Below are 13,195 nucleotides of genomic sequence, written 5' to 3'. Positions count from 1 at the left end.
CCCGCCCGCGGCTCCGACGCACGCTCGCCGACGTTTCCCCCACCCCGCCCCCCACAAGCGGTTCCAGCCCTCCTATTGGTTCCTTCTGACCCCGCCCCACCTCCTCCCACTATCTCCGCGTGGATAGGTTTACCTTGGTGCCACTCAACCCCTGTAGGCGTTTCGGCTTGTCCTGAGAAGTCCTGGGCCGGAGATTGGCAGATGTTGAGAGCTCTGGGTTTGCCGGGGAGGTGGTTTGCTTCCCGCAGTGCGGACCCCTCCTCGCCTAGCGGGAGGCTTCTTGGGAAAAACTGAGCAGCAGACCCTACCAGCTAATGGCTTTGCCTTTGGAGAAGAGCTCAGACTTCCTTGCTTCTGAGTCCAATGTTCTGTCGTCTTGAAAAGAGAGAGAGAGATGACTGACAGGACGATGGACGATGGTTTGCCCAAGGGCAAACCAGCCATAGCTTCATGATGGTTTTTTTCTGCTCCTGGGGCTTGAACTCAGGGCCTGGGCTCTGTCCCTGAGCTTCTTTTGCTCAAGGCCAGCGCTCTACCACTGGAGCACTGCCCCGCTTCCGGCTTTTCTAAGAAGGTTATTGGAGATAAGCGTCCCGCTCCTGCTGGCTTCGAACTGCAGTCCTCAGATCTCAGCCTCCCGAGTAGCTAGGATTATGGCCACTGGTTCCGGAGTACGATTTTTCCCCCCTAAACCCAGACCTTTCTCAGGGTCACAGAGTCAAAAGCATTGATTTCGTGACCAGCAAAGCCTCCAACCTCGTGTCCAAATTGAAATGTCTTTTTATTTCAGGGTTGAAAGTTCCTTGTGGCCCATTTAGGAGAGGCAGTGTATGTATTATTTATAGGTGCACTGCCAGGCTCATCAACGTGGTTAGCCAGATTCTGCTCTCCGGAATAGAGTTGGTTAAGGAGATCGTTTGAGCCTGGACCTGCAGTACAACATGTCCTCCCAAAGAATCAGGCAGAAAAGGTTTATTTCTTTCTGCAGATCTTTTATCTCCCTACTTATTCCTACTTCAATCAGAAAGCAATTTTTAGGCATACAGTAAGAAATGTAAAGTTGCCTGGCATTGTGGCTCATGTTTTTAATCCTAGGTACTCAGGAGGCTGAGATGTGAGGATCCTGGTTCAAACTCAGCCAGGGCAGGAAAGGTTATGAGACTCTCACCTCTGGTGAGAATACCAGAAGTGACACCGTGGCTCAAAAGTGATAGGGCCCTAACCTAGAGCAAAAAAAAAAGCTCAGGGACAGCACCCAGAACCTGAGTTCAAGCCCCATGACCTACAGAAAATAAAGGAAGGGGCTGGGAAGGTGGTTCAGTGGTAGAGTGCTTGCCTTGCATGCATGAGGCCCTCGGTTAGATTCCTCAGTACCACATAAGCAGAAAAGGCTGGACGTGGCACTGTGGCTCAAGTGGTACAGCACTAGCCTTGAGTCAAAGAGCTGAGGGACAGTGCCCAGGCCCAGAGTTCAGGCCTCATAACCAACCAAAATAAACAAAATTATATAAATAATAAAGTGAAAAGTCAGTCTGGTACCAGTGGCTCACACTTGTAATCCTAACTATTTAGAAGGTTGAGATCTGAGGACAGTGGTTCCAAGTAATGGAAAAGGACTTAACCTAAAGCTCCACCTCTCCCCTCCCCCCATAGCTGCATCCATAGCTACATCCTAAAACTGTCCTTGTTGCCTGAATCATCGCACCTTCCCAATCCCCTAAGCAAACATACCCTGCAGTTTTAGAGCAGAGAGCCTGAGACCAAGGCTACCTCTGATGCCCAAGCCCCTGACCCACACAGATGCTATAGAGGCTTTGAAACCCCTCAGCCGCAATAACAATGCTCATCCACCCCACCTCCATTTCACCCCACTTTCATCTGTACCCCCCCAACCAATTTCACTCTTTCTGCCTAATATCTAAAGAGCCCTAGTTGGAAGGGGGCGGGAGGGGGGGCAGTGCACCATTTCCCCTTCAGCCATACTGAAGGAGACTTAGTGGCCCTTCCCAAGGCTTCATTCTGGAATAAAGCCTATTAGTCTGTTGAGTTCACTTTCTGCCCTTTCTTTATTTTGATACCCTCATGATTCAGTTTCCTTACACCAAGCCAGCCAGGGCAAAAAAATAAAATAAAAGTCTCTGAGACTCTTATCTCCAATTAACCATGAAAAAAATTGCAGAAGTGGAACTGTGGCTCAATTGGTACAGTGCTCACCTTGAGCTAAAAAAGCTCAGGAACTGTGCCCAGATCCTGAGTTCAAGCTCCAAAACAGACATACACAAACAAATAAAAATGAAGTTGGGCATGGTGGCTCATACCTGTCATCCTAGCTACTCAGGAGGCTGAGATCTGAGGATCACCATTCAAAGCCAGCCCAGGCAGGAAAGTGAAACTCTTTTTTTTTTGGGGGGGGGGGGTCCGGTCGTGGGACCTGAACTCTGGGCCTGGGCGCTTGTCCCTCAGCTCTTCAGCTCAAGGCTAGTGCTCTACCACTTGAGCCACAGTGCCACTTCCAGCTTTTTTTTCCCCTGCTTATGTGGTGTTGAGGAATTGAACCCAGGGCCTCATGCATGCAAGTGTTCTACCACTGAGCCACCTTCCCAGCCCAGGAAAGTGAAACTCTTATCTCCATTAAACCACTAGAAAACCGGAAGTGGTGCTGTAGCTCAAGTGATAGAGTACTTGCCTTGAGCTGAAGAGCTGAGGGACAGCTCCCAGGCCCAGATTTCAAGCCCCGATGACCGACAAAAAATAAATAAAATAAAAAGAAGTGAAAGTTTTAATATCCCTTAAATAGAGAAGAGAAGAAAAAGAACTTTCTCTCTCTCAATGCCAGTTTTTAGGTCTCTTTGGGGAAGAGACCTGGAGTAAAAGAAAATAAGACCAGATAGATGGTCTTAGTTCCAAATATTATTAGCTTTTTGGGTTTTGTTGTTGTTGTTGTTTTGAGAGAGAGAGAGAGAGGCAGGGCAAGGGGACCAACACAAGTTCTCTACAGCCCTGTCACAGAGTTAGAATCAAAAAGCATTAGTTCTATTATGGGAGATTTTAGACCAAACTCTTGGATAGGTAAGTTCCAGCCACATGCACCAGTACACCCAATAAAGAGACAAGTAACAAAGAAAGAAAGGCCAGGCGCCAGTGGCTCACGCCTGTAATCCCAGCTACTCAGGAGTCTGAGATCTGAGGATCACCATTCAGAGCCAGCCCCAGCAGGAAAGTCTATGAGATTTTTATCTCCAAGCAACCACCAGAAAACCAGAAGTGGCACTGTGGCTCAAAGTGGTAGAGTCGCCTTGAGCTGAAGAGTTCAGAGACAGCGCCCAGGCCCATAGTTCAAGCCCTACTATCAACAAAAACAGAAAACAAAACAAGAAAGAAAAGGAAAGGTATTCATTTCAACCCTAAGTGCATCCAGACCTTGCCTTTAGGTTTAGATGGGGGAAAGAATTGGAAGTAGAAGTATGCATTCATTATTACATTGAACATGTCACAACTGTGTTCCTGTTGTCCTTGGTGATACCACAGGTGGTCCGGCAAGTCTTAATCTCAGGAACTGGTCAGTTTGCAGCCTGATGAAAATGAGCATCATGGGGCTGGGAAAGTGGCTCAGTAGTAGAGTGCTTGCCTTGCATACATGAGGCCCAGGGTTCGATTCCTCAGCACCACATAAGCAGAAAAAGCCGGAAATGGCGCTATGGCTCTAGTGGTAGAGCGCTAGCCTTGAGCTGAAGAGTTGAGGGACAGCGCCCAGGCCTAGAGTTCAGGCCCCACGGACCGACAAAGAAAAGAAAATGAGAATCATTGCTTCCTGGCAGGTGGTCTTCCCCATCTATCCCCTCCTTCGGGGATTCTAAAAAGCTCAAAATGACCCAAAGAAGAGAATTGACAGAGCAAAAGACACTGATACAAAATGTAGCCTGGGATGCTAAGTTTTTAACCTGCTCTCTGTTAATTCCTGGGCCCAATTAGGAGTAAGTTATTTCCAGCAAAAGCAGCTTTTAAATGCTTCTTAGAGTTGTAGTCCATGGGTTTTTTTTTGTTGTTGTTATTGTTTTGTTGTTGTTGTTTTTATTTTGTTTTGTCAGTCATGGGGCTTGAACTCAGGGCATGAGTGCTGTCCCTTAGCTCTTTTGCTCAAGGTCAGTGCTCTACAATTTTAAGCCACAGCTCCACTTCCATTTTTCTAGTGGTTAATTGGAGATAAGAGTCTCACAGACTTTCCTGCATGGGCTGGCTTTGAACCATGATCCTCTGATCTCAGCCTCCTGAATAGCGAGGCTGACAGGCATGAGCCACCAGCACCTGGCTATAGTCCCTTTTTTTTTTTTAATTTTTCTTTTGTACTAGTTCTGGGCCTTGAACTCACAGCCTGGACTCTGTCTCAGAGTTTCTTTTGCTCAAGGCTAGCGCTCTACCACTTGAGCCACAGCGCCACTCCAGCTCTTTCTGTGTATGTGGCACTGAGGAATCAAACCCAGGAATTCATGCATGCTAGGCAAGCACTCTACCACAAAGCCACATTCCCGGCCCTACTCCCATATTTTTAAAGATGAAAACTGAGAAATCATCGTGGGAGCCACCTCTTTCTGTATCCGCTTAGGATTTCCAGACAGCCCTAGCTGCAAGACGTTGGGTTTTTTGTTGTCACTGTTTTGGTTTTCTAAAAATCATATCTGTATCCTAGCGACTCAGGTGGTGAGATCTTGTGCAGACAAACCTGAGAAACTTTGATCTCCAATTAACCATCAAAAACCAGGAAGTACATCTGTAATTCAAGTGGTCAGAGCCCAGGCCTTGAGTTCAAGCCTGAGGACTGGCATGTACACATCTGCGCATGCTCACAGCCATACATCTATACACTCCCCCTCCCCCCCCCGAAAAAAAAAGCACCTGCCACCGGCTGAGATTGGGTGGATCATGGTCTCAGGACATCCCCAGCAGGAAAGTCCATGAATCTCTGTCTCAGTATAGGGAAGCTGGATGCTGTGGGCTGACCTGCATCTGTCATCTGAGCCACAAAAACAGGAAACCTCGAGTAGGCAGGAAGTGAGCCCCTATCCTAAAAATAACCCGCAGAAAACAGACCTGCTCGGGGCTACAGCAATCAAGCATGAAGTCCTGGGTTTGAATTCTACCAGCCATCCCTAAAAGAAAGGAAGGAAAGTTGGGCAGAGGTTAGGGGTGGGGTGGAAATGAAGGAAGGAAAGAAGGCAGGCAGACAAGAAGGAAGGCAGTTGATTTGACTCAATCAAATGAAATCAGTCATGAAGGACTGCCCACATATTCTGGCTTTTTATAGATGTCTATGCAACCTAGCCATGTTCCTTCCTTGATAATATTCTTTCAGCTGTAAATGAGCCAGAATTCCATAGCATGTGCGCATGTGCATGCACGCACGCACACACACACACACACACACACACACATATACAGAAGCATGTATACATACTTCTTCAATACAAGTTAAATTATTTCTATTTAATTTCCAAGACATATTGCACTGCCCAGTCTAGCTTTGAACATGTGAACCTGTAACAAGGCTTTTGTGTCTAAACAACCTAACCCTCAGCCTTCTTTCTTGGTGGTGAGGGAAGGGGACAGCCCAGGGGCTTGAACCCAGAGCCTGGGTATTGCCCTTGAACTATTTTTTTTGCTCAAGCCTAGAACTCTACCAGTTGAGCCACAGCTCCATTTCCAGCCTTTTGGTGGTTAATTGGAGATAAGAGTTTCTCAGATTTATCTGCCCAGGCTGGCTTTGAACTAGGTTCCTCAAGACCTCAGCCTCCAGTCGCTAGGATTACAGGTGTGAGCCACCAGCACTGGGCTGAACCCTTTTTTTCCTCCTTCATTCTTGGTGGTGTGTTCTGGCCATGTTGTTGTTACTCTAATCCTTTTTCTTCCGGCTGTTTTGTTTTGCTTCTCCTACCATGACCTGAAATCCATCCAGTCTGGTAGCTCTGAACCAGTAGAATGGGGCTCCCCCAGCCTGCACAAGGCTGTGACTTTGCTGATGATGGTCTCTTGCAATTCCTGATGCCTGGGTCTTTCTGTTTGGCCAGCTAGGACCTCCTTTCCCTCAAGGAGGTGTTCCAGCCTGACAGATGGCTCACGCCTGTCATTCTAGCTACTCCCAGGAGGCTGAGATTGGAGGACCCTAATTCAAAGCTAGTCCCAGCAGGAATGTCTGTAAGAGTCTCATCTCCAGTTAACCACCAAAAAGCCAGGCATGGAAGTGTGGCTCAAGTGGTAGTGCACCAACTTTGAGAAAAAAAATTAAGGGACCATTCTCAGGCCCCAGTGGGGGGGGGGGGAGAGAGAGAGAGAGAGAGAGAGAGAGAGAGAGAGATCAGACACTGCAGGATAAGGATTCCTGCTTCATGAAATGAGAGATGCAGCTTCCTCTGGAGGAAACATGGCTGCCATCACTCAACCTTGCTGCAAAGCAGCATTTCCCATGGCTCTGGCAGCATCCTTGAAGCCTCCCAGGTTTCCTCCTGGCTCTGGCCTCCCATCCTCTGGTATCATTTAGAAGGTAGACAGAGACGCCCACAGACTGTGAAGGCCCCCCTGCTTCCGGCCCCCACCCCGCTTTGCTCTGCAGGCAGGGGTGTCTCCGCCCCGCGGCCGCTGTGGCTGCCCTTGCCTGAAGTGCAGGCTTTGCCAGATGCCTGCTGTCTGCAGCAGCTCCTCTGGCTCCCAGGCCTTGCCTGGACACCGTCTATTCTACATCCAGCCCCTGTCCCTCCTCATGTGAAAAAATCTTTATTTACTTATTTATTGCTCAGGATACGTTGCACGCAGGATTGAAATGCCTTTGCTAAGATAAACCAGGTGGTGTGTTAGGAGCCGGGGCTATAGCATGGCCCTGAGAAGCTGTTCCTCTTTGAAAAAGAAGGCATCCATACATGAAAAAGGACACAGCAGTGCTGTAGCAAGAGGGACCTGATTTCAGCTGAGTGTGAGGGAAGAGCTTTCTAGGTAGGCAGGGATTGAGCAGAAACAGCCGAGGTCAAAAAAAGCACCTAAGCGTGCCGATGGATGGGAGTCAGGCAACAAGTAGTATGCATGCAACTGATTTTGCTTCATCGCTTATCTGCAGTGAACTTTTTTGTTTTTGAAATGATAACTGGAGTCACAAACCAAGGCCTGCCAGGTGCCAGTGGCTCACGCCTGTAATCCTAATTATTCAGGAGGCTGAGATCTAAGGATCGCAATTCCAAGCCAGCCTGGACAAGAAAGCCTGTGTGACTTTTCTTGTTGTTGTTAGTCATGGGGCTTGGTTTCAGAGCTTGGGTGCTATCCCTGGGCTCTTTCGCTCAGGGCTAGTGCGCTACCATTTTGAGCCACAGCTCCACTTCCAGTTTTCTGGTGGTTCAATGGAGTGAAAAGTCTCACGGAGTTTCCTGCCCATGCTCGCCTTGAATTTTTTGATCCTTAGATCGCAGCCTCCAGAGTAGCTAGGATTATAAGCATGAGCTACCAGCCCTCATGGTCTCTGAAAATCTTATCTCCAACAAACTATCCCCCCACAAAAAAGAGAAAAGCTGAAAAGTGCACACACAGATACACAGTCTGTACTTTAAGCAAAAACTCTTACCATGGGAGGCATGCCTCCAGCCCTTTTTGCTTTAGGTATGTATGAAATAGTGTCTCAAGCCTATGCCAGGGTTAGACTGGACTGAGGTTCTCCTATTCATATTTCCATCATAGTAGAGATGTCAGAAGCATGCTGAATTACCCAGCCTTGTTGGTTGAGATGGGTTCTCCACCAGCTTTCCCCTTGGGCATGGTTTGGAATTTCAATAATCTCAGCATTCCAAATCCCTGGGATTACAAATATGAGTCATTGCACCAGATCAAGACACTGCCTCAGAAACAAAACACAAAAAGTATCCCAGTGTAGTAGGTCAGGTCTGTAGTCCTGGGCTACTTGGGAGGAAAAAAAAAAAAATCTGTGAATGAGTACTGAGGCCAACCTGGGCACAGTTTGCAAGACTCAACCAATGGCTGAGCATGGTAGTGCATGTCTTCTAAGTGCGTTGGGAAGCACAAATAGGAGGATTACAGTCCAGGATAGGCTGGACATAAAGTGCAACTCTGTCCAAAAATCACCAATGCAACCTGGGTGCTGGTGGCTCACTCCAGTAATCCTAGCTACCCAGAAGGCTGAGATTTGAGGATCACTTGTTGAAGTTAGCCTAGACAGGAAAGTCTGTGAGATTCTTCTCTCCAATTAACAACCAAAAAGCTAGAAGTGGAACTATGGCTGAAGTGCATGAATTTGAGCAAAAGAAGCTCAGGGACAGTGCACAGACCCTGAATTTAAGCCCTGGGTTTTGTGGTTGCCCCAAAAACAAACAAAATTAAAACCAAACCAAACTAATCATTGTAAACCAAGGTCCACTGCATAGATTAGGAAGATCTGGTGTTGAATGAGCTTCAGGGATTTAGTAGATCATCACAGCTTAGCCTATGTCTCTTGTAAATACAGGTTTCCATTTATTAGAGTTTTGTAAAGTAGGACATACCCTGTACGCTCTTGATTAAAAATAGATCTTGCCGCTGGCACTCCAAAAGAGTCTCTGGAACTTGGGCCTTTTACGCAATATGCCAGACCAGCCAACACGAAGGAGCTCAATCCTGAGAAGTCTGAAAACCCTGCTTGGGCTCTTTCCATTTTCATCTTGCATTACACAGGGGAGGCAGGGGTTCAAGGCCAGTCCAGGCAAAAAGTTTATGAGATCCCATGTCAAGCACTGAAAAGCTGAACCTAGGTGGGTGTGCCTACCATCTCAGATACACAGGATACCTCCATGGGAGGGTGATCTGGGCTGGGCCAGGTGAAAAATAACCGCAAGACCCTATCTGAAACATAACGAAAAACAATGTGGGCTGGGCATATGACTCAAGTGGAAGAGTGCTTAACTGATGGGCATGAGGCTCAGCGTTCAAGCCCAGTACTGAAAAAAAAATTTTAACAAGCAGAAGAGCTTTGGACTGGCTATCTTCAGCTGTGGGACATAACCTCCATCCAGCCATCTTTTTTTTTTCTTTAATTTTAGGTAGTAGAGCCCACAAAGGCTCCCAGCCTCCTCTCCATTCATCCAGCCTCCTCTCCATTCATGAACGACAACCTGACATAAACCCTCACACTGCCCCTCCATTGCCAACCGTCAAATATCCAGCAGGCAAGCCGGGCACCAGTGGCTTATGCCTGTTATCTAGCTACTCAGGAGGCTGAGATCTGAGGATGGAGGTTTGAAGCTAACCTGGACAGAAAAGTCCATGAAGACTCTTACCTCACAAAAAGCAGAAAGCAGAGGCATGGTTCAAGAGGTGGAGTGCCAGCCTTGAGTGAGAAAGCCAAGTGAAAAGTGTGTGAGGCTCTGCGTTAAAGCCCCGGTACCAAAAAGAAACCTAGGCAAAATTCTAGAAGTATTACCTTGCAGTTTGGTGGGCAGGACGCCAGAAAGTTGCTGAGCGAGGGAGACACTGAAGACATCTGGCAGCTGGAAGGGAAGGCTAGGTAAGAGTTATAATTCCCACAGGTGCCGCTTTACTGCTCTACTGAAAAGCCGCAGGACTGCAGGCTTAACTCTTTGCTCATCCAATTCTCCAGGGCAGTCTATTGGTTTACATCAGTGATAATGGGTGACAAATGCTATTGCTTTGTCCCTGTGAACTTTATATCCAAGAATTATTTCAAATATGGCATGGGAAAGAATATTCCTTGCAGGACCTAATTCTTTCTTCATCATCATCATCATCATCATCATCATTATTTTAATGGTACTGAGGCTTGAACACCAGCCCCGGGGCCATGATGCTTGCCTAGCTCAGATTTGAAGTTGGAGTGAATTTCAACCAACCCTCACAAGGAAGCATGGGAACAATTCCATGCTGTACGTGTAATCCGGACTTTGCTTCCATCCTCTTGCAGCTCTAGAGAAGATTTAATAAGTAGGTTATTCTAGCCTCAAAGGCAACAAAATTAATTGTGAGTGATTCAATAGGTGGGACTGAATGAATAAATATGTAAAAACTTAAGCAAAAAGATAAATAACTAAAGCTAATTAAATCAAAACTCAAATGGCATGTTTAGGCTAAGGGAACTAGTTTCCAGCAATCTGGAACTGAATTAATAGGCTTTTTTGGTCAGTTGTGGTCAGGTGCTGGGCACCATCCATTCCTGTGCTCTTTTGTGCAAGGCTAGCACTCTACCACTTGAGCCACAGCACCACTTCTGGTTTTCTGGTGGTTGACTGGAGATAAGAGTCTCACAGAGTTTCCTACCTAGGCTGGCTTTGAACTATGATCCTCATATCTCAGCCTCCTGAGTAGCTAGGATTACAGGCATGAGCCACCAGCTCCCCGCCAGAATTAATAGTTGTAAAATAAAAAACAGATTCTAACATTTAGAACAAACAAACAAACAACAACAACAACCAGAGAAGTAAGTACTCAAAGGTTTCTACTAGACTCTTCTCAAGAACAGGTTACATAAATGGCTACAAATGCTTCAGGAGAAGCCAAACTCACTAATTCAAAGAAATATACAACCGTGAGATTCCACTGGCCACCTAAAGACCAATTGAATCCTACAGATAGTTCACATTGCTATGTGAAATAACTATGTATGGACAGTTTAAATGGATTTAAGATAGAGGGAAATTGCTGGGAACTGGTGGCTCAATCCTATAGTCCTAGCTACTCAGGAGATTGAGATCTTAAGACTGCCATTTGAAGCCAGCCTGGGCAGGAAAGTCTGTGAGACTCTTATCTCCAAATAACCACCAAAAAGTCAGAAGTGGAGCTGTGGCTCAAGTGGTAGAACACCAGCTTTTAGTGAAAAACAAAAACTAAAGAACAGTGCCCAGGCCTGAGTTGAAGCCCCAGTATGGACCCACAAAAATAAAACTTTGTCTCCAATCTCAACTTCCCACGTAGCTGGGATGACAGTAATACCCTATGGTACCCAACTATTGGTTGAGGAGGGGTGAGGGGTTCTCGTGTTTGCCTAGGCCTGCCTCAAACTGCAATCCTCCTGATCTCAGCCTACCAAATAGCTGGGATCACAGACATGAGCCACACCACACCTTCCTAGTACTGGAGTTTGAAGTCAGGGCTCATCTCAAGTGCTCCTCCCACCTGAGTCAAACCGGCAGAGCTGGGATTCCCGGTGTGCCCAGCACAGCCAGCTTACTGACTGAGGTAGGGACTTGCTAGCTCTTTGTCTGGATTGCCCTTCAATGGTAATTGCCTCCATCTCAGCCTGGCGCAGAGCTGGGGTTGTGCAGGCCTGGCACAATTCTAGAAGCTCATGCATATTGGGTCTATTTTGCAAAGAGGTCCTTCTTGAAGTGTTTTCATTTCACATGTGTTTCACATTCCAACAAATGGCGAGGTCACTAAGGGAAGGAAAAAACTGCTTTATGCTGTGTGTGTGTGTGTGTGTGTGTGTGTGTGTGTGTGTGTGTGTGTGACAGTCCTAGGGCTTGAACTCAGGGCCTGGGCACTGTTCTCGATTTTTTTCAGTTAAGGCTAGCGCTCTACAACTTTTAGCCACAGCTCCACTTCTAGTTTTCTGGTGGTTCATTGGCGATAAGTCTTATGGACTTTACTACCTGGATTGGGTTGGAACCGTGATCCTCAGATCTTAGCTTCTAGAATAGCTATTATGATGGGCGTGAGCAAAGTACCATCTGAAACATGAGCGGGCTGTCACACCTCCTGACTCCAACCCCTTCCCAGGAAGAGGGAAATCTGCTAGCAGTATTGGACTTGAAATTGAACCACAACCCTATCCTATGTCTCCAGCCCGCTAGCCTATCTGCAGATTTTGGACAAAATAATTCCTGAAAATAACTCTACTAAGCATCTATAGCCTATTGGTTCTGTTCTATTGGGGGGGGAACCCCAAACCCTAACTAAGCCTGATTTCGCAGCACCACCAACACCACCAAACAAAAGGCTTCTAGAACTTCCTCATCATAGTCCAAAATTGTCAGTTGGAGTTTCATGTAAAGTAGCTTTGACATTATTATTTTTTTCACATTGCTTGTGTGTGCGCGTGCGTTTGCACACCGTACCTGCGCACAGCTGTGTGCTGTACCAGCACTTGAACTCAGGGCCTGAGTCTTTTCTCATTTTTGTTTTTGGGTTTTTTGTTGTTGTTTTTGTTGGTTGTGGGGCCTGGATGCTATCTCTCAGCTCTTCAGCTCAAGGCTAGCACTCTACCACTTGAGCCACAAGGCCACTTCCAGCCTTTTCTGCTTATGTGGTACTGAAGTGTCGAACCCAGGGCCTCATGGATGCAAGGCAAGCACTCTACCACTGAGCCACCTTCCCAGCCCCCCTGAGTTTTTTCTTTTAAGGCTGCCACCTAGGCCACAATTCCACTTCTGGCTTTTTACTGATTAATTGGAGTTAAGAGTCTCATAGACTTTTCTGCCTGGGCTGGCCTCAAACCTTGATCATCAGATCTCAGTCCCTTGAGTATGTAGGATTACATGCAGGAGCCACAACACCAAGCCCTGGAATTCCTTTTTAATAGCCAGCTATCTGTGCTGACACACAGGCCCCAGATCCTGGAGGTTTGAACAAGAGTCATTACATACCTCATCAGAAATTTGTCACAAAGGAGCTGTCGTTAGCTCTCAAGTAAATTAATGGAAAATATGAATCAGCTCAAGGGAAACAGACTCTGTCAGCTTGTAAAACTTAATTATGTTTTTAACTCCATAAATGAATTTCAAGTAAAGATATTTGAAAATACCCAGTTTCCAACTTGAACTGACAAAATGTGAATTGCCAGAAGGCCAAGTTCCAGTGTGTTACAAAATGATGCTAATTTCTGTGTGTGTGTGTGTGTGTGTGTGTGTGTGTGTGTGTGTGTGAGAGAGAGAGAGAGAGAGAGAGAGAGAGAGAGAGAGAGAGAGAGAGAGAGACATGTATGCACTAGGAGTTGAATTTAGGACCTTCTGCTCTTAGCATTTCTCACTCAAGGCTGGCACTCTACCCCTTGACCCCTGTCTGCCTCCACTTCTGGGTTTCTTGATGGTTCATTGGAGATAAGAGTCACTGCTTTCCTACCTGGGCTGGCTTTGAACCATGATCCTCCTATTTCACTCTCCTGAATAATGAGAACAAATGTCTTGACTCAGGTTTGTTCTGGGAACGCCTGTCTTAGTTC

The 13,195-nt window shown here is 46.7% G+C and overlaps 1 long non-coding RNA gene across 2 annotated transcripts in view; it reads right to left on the bottom strand.

Moving 5' to 3' along the window:
- LOC105982506 overlaps positions 1-9,476 on the bottom strand; it is a 24,333-nt gene extending 14,857 nt beyond the window's left edge. The window contains exons 1-2 of one of the 2 annotated variants that reach the window (XR_001174893.1): positions 9,446-9,476; positions 134-375 (exon numbers count right to left, since the gene is read on the bottom strand). This is a non-coding gene — a long non-coding RNA (uncharacterized LOC105982506). Of the gene's footprint in view, positions 1-133; positions 376-4,893; positions 5,016-9,445 lie in introns of those variants that run through there. The other variant, XR_001174892.1, reaches the window with a different exon arrangement.
- Positions 9,477-13,195: the final 3,719 nt, after the last annotated feature.

The sequence above is a fragment of the Dipodomys ordii genome, unplaced genomic scaffold (genome assembly GCF_000151885.1).
Source record: "Dipodomys ordii isolate 6190 unplaced genomic scaffold, Dord_2.0 Scaffold15, whole genome shotgun sequence".
NCBI classification, from domain to species: Eukaryota; Metazoa; Chordata; class Mammalia; order Rodentia; family Heteromyidae; genus Dipodomys; species Dipodomys ordii.
The sequence above is the reverse complement of the archived record's forward strand: the minus strand, read 5'-3'. Positions and strand labels throughout refer to the sequence as shown.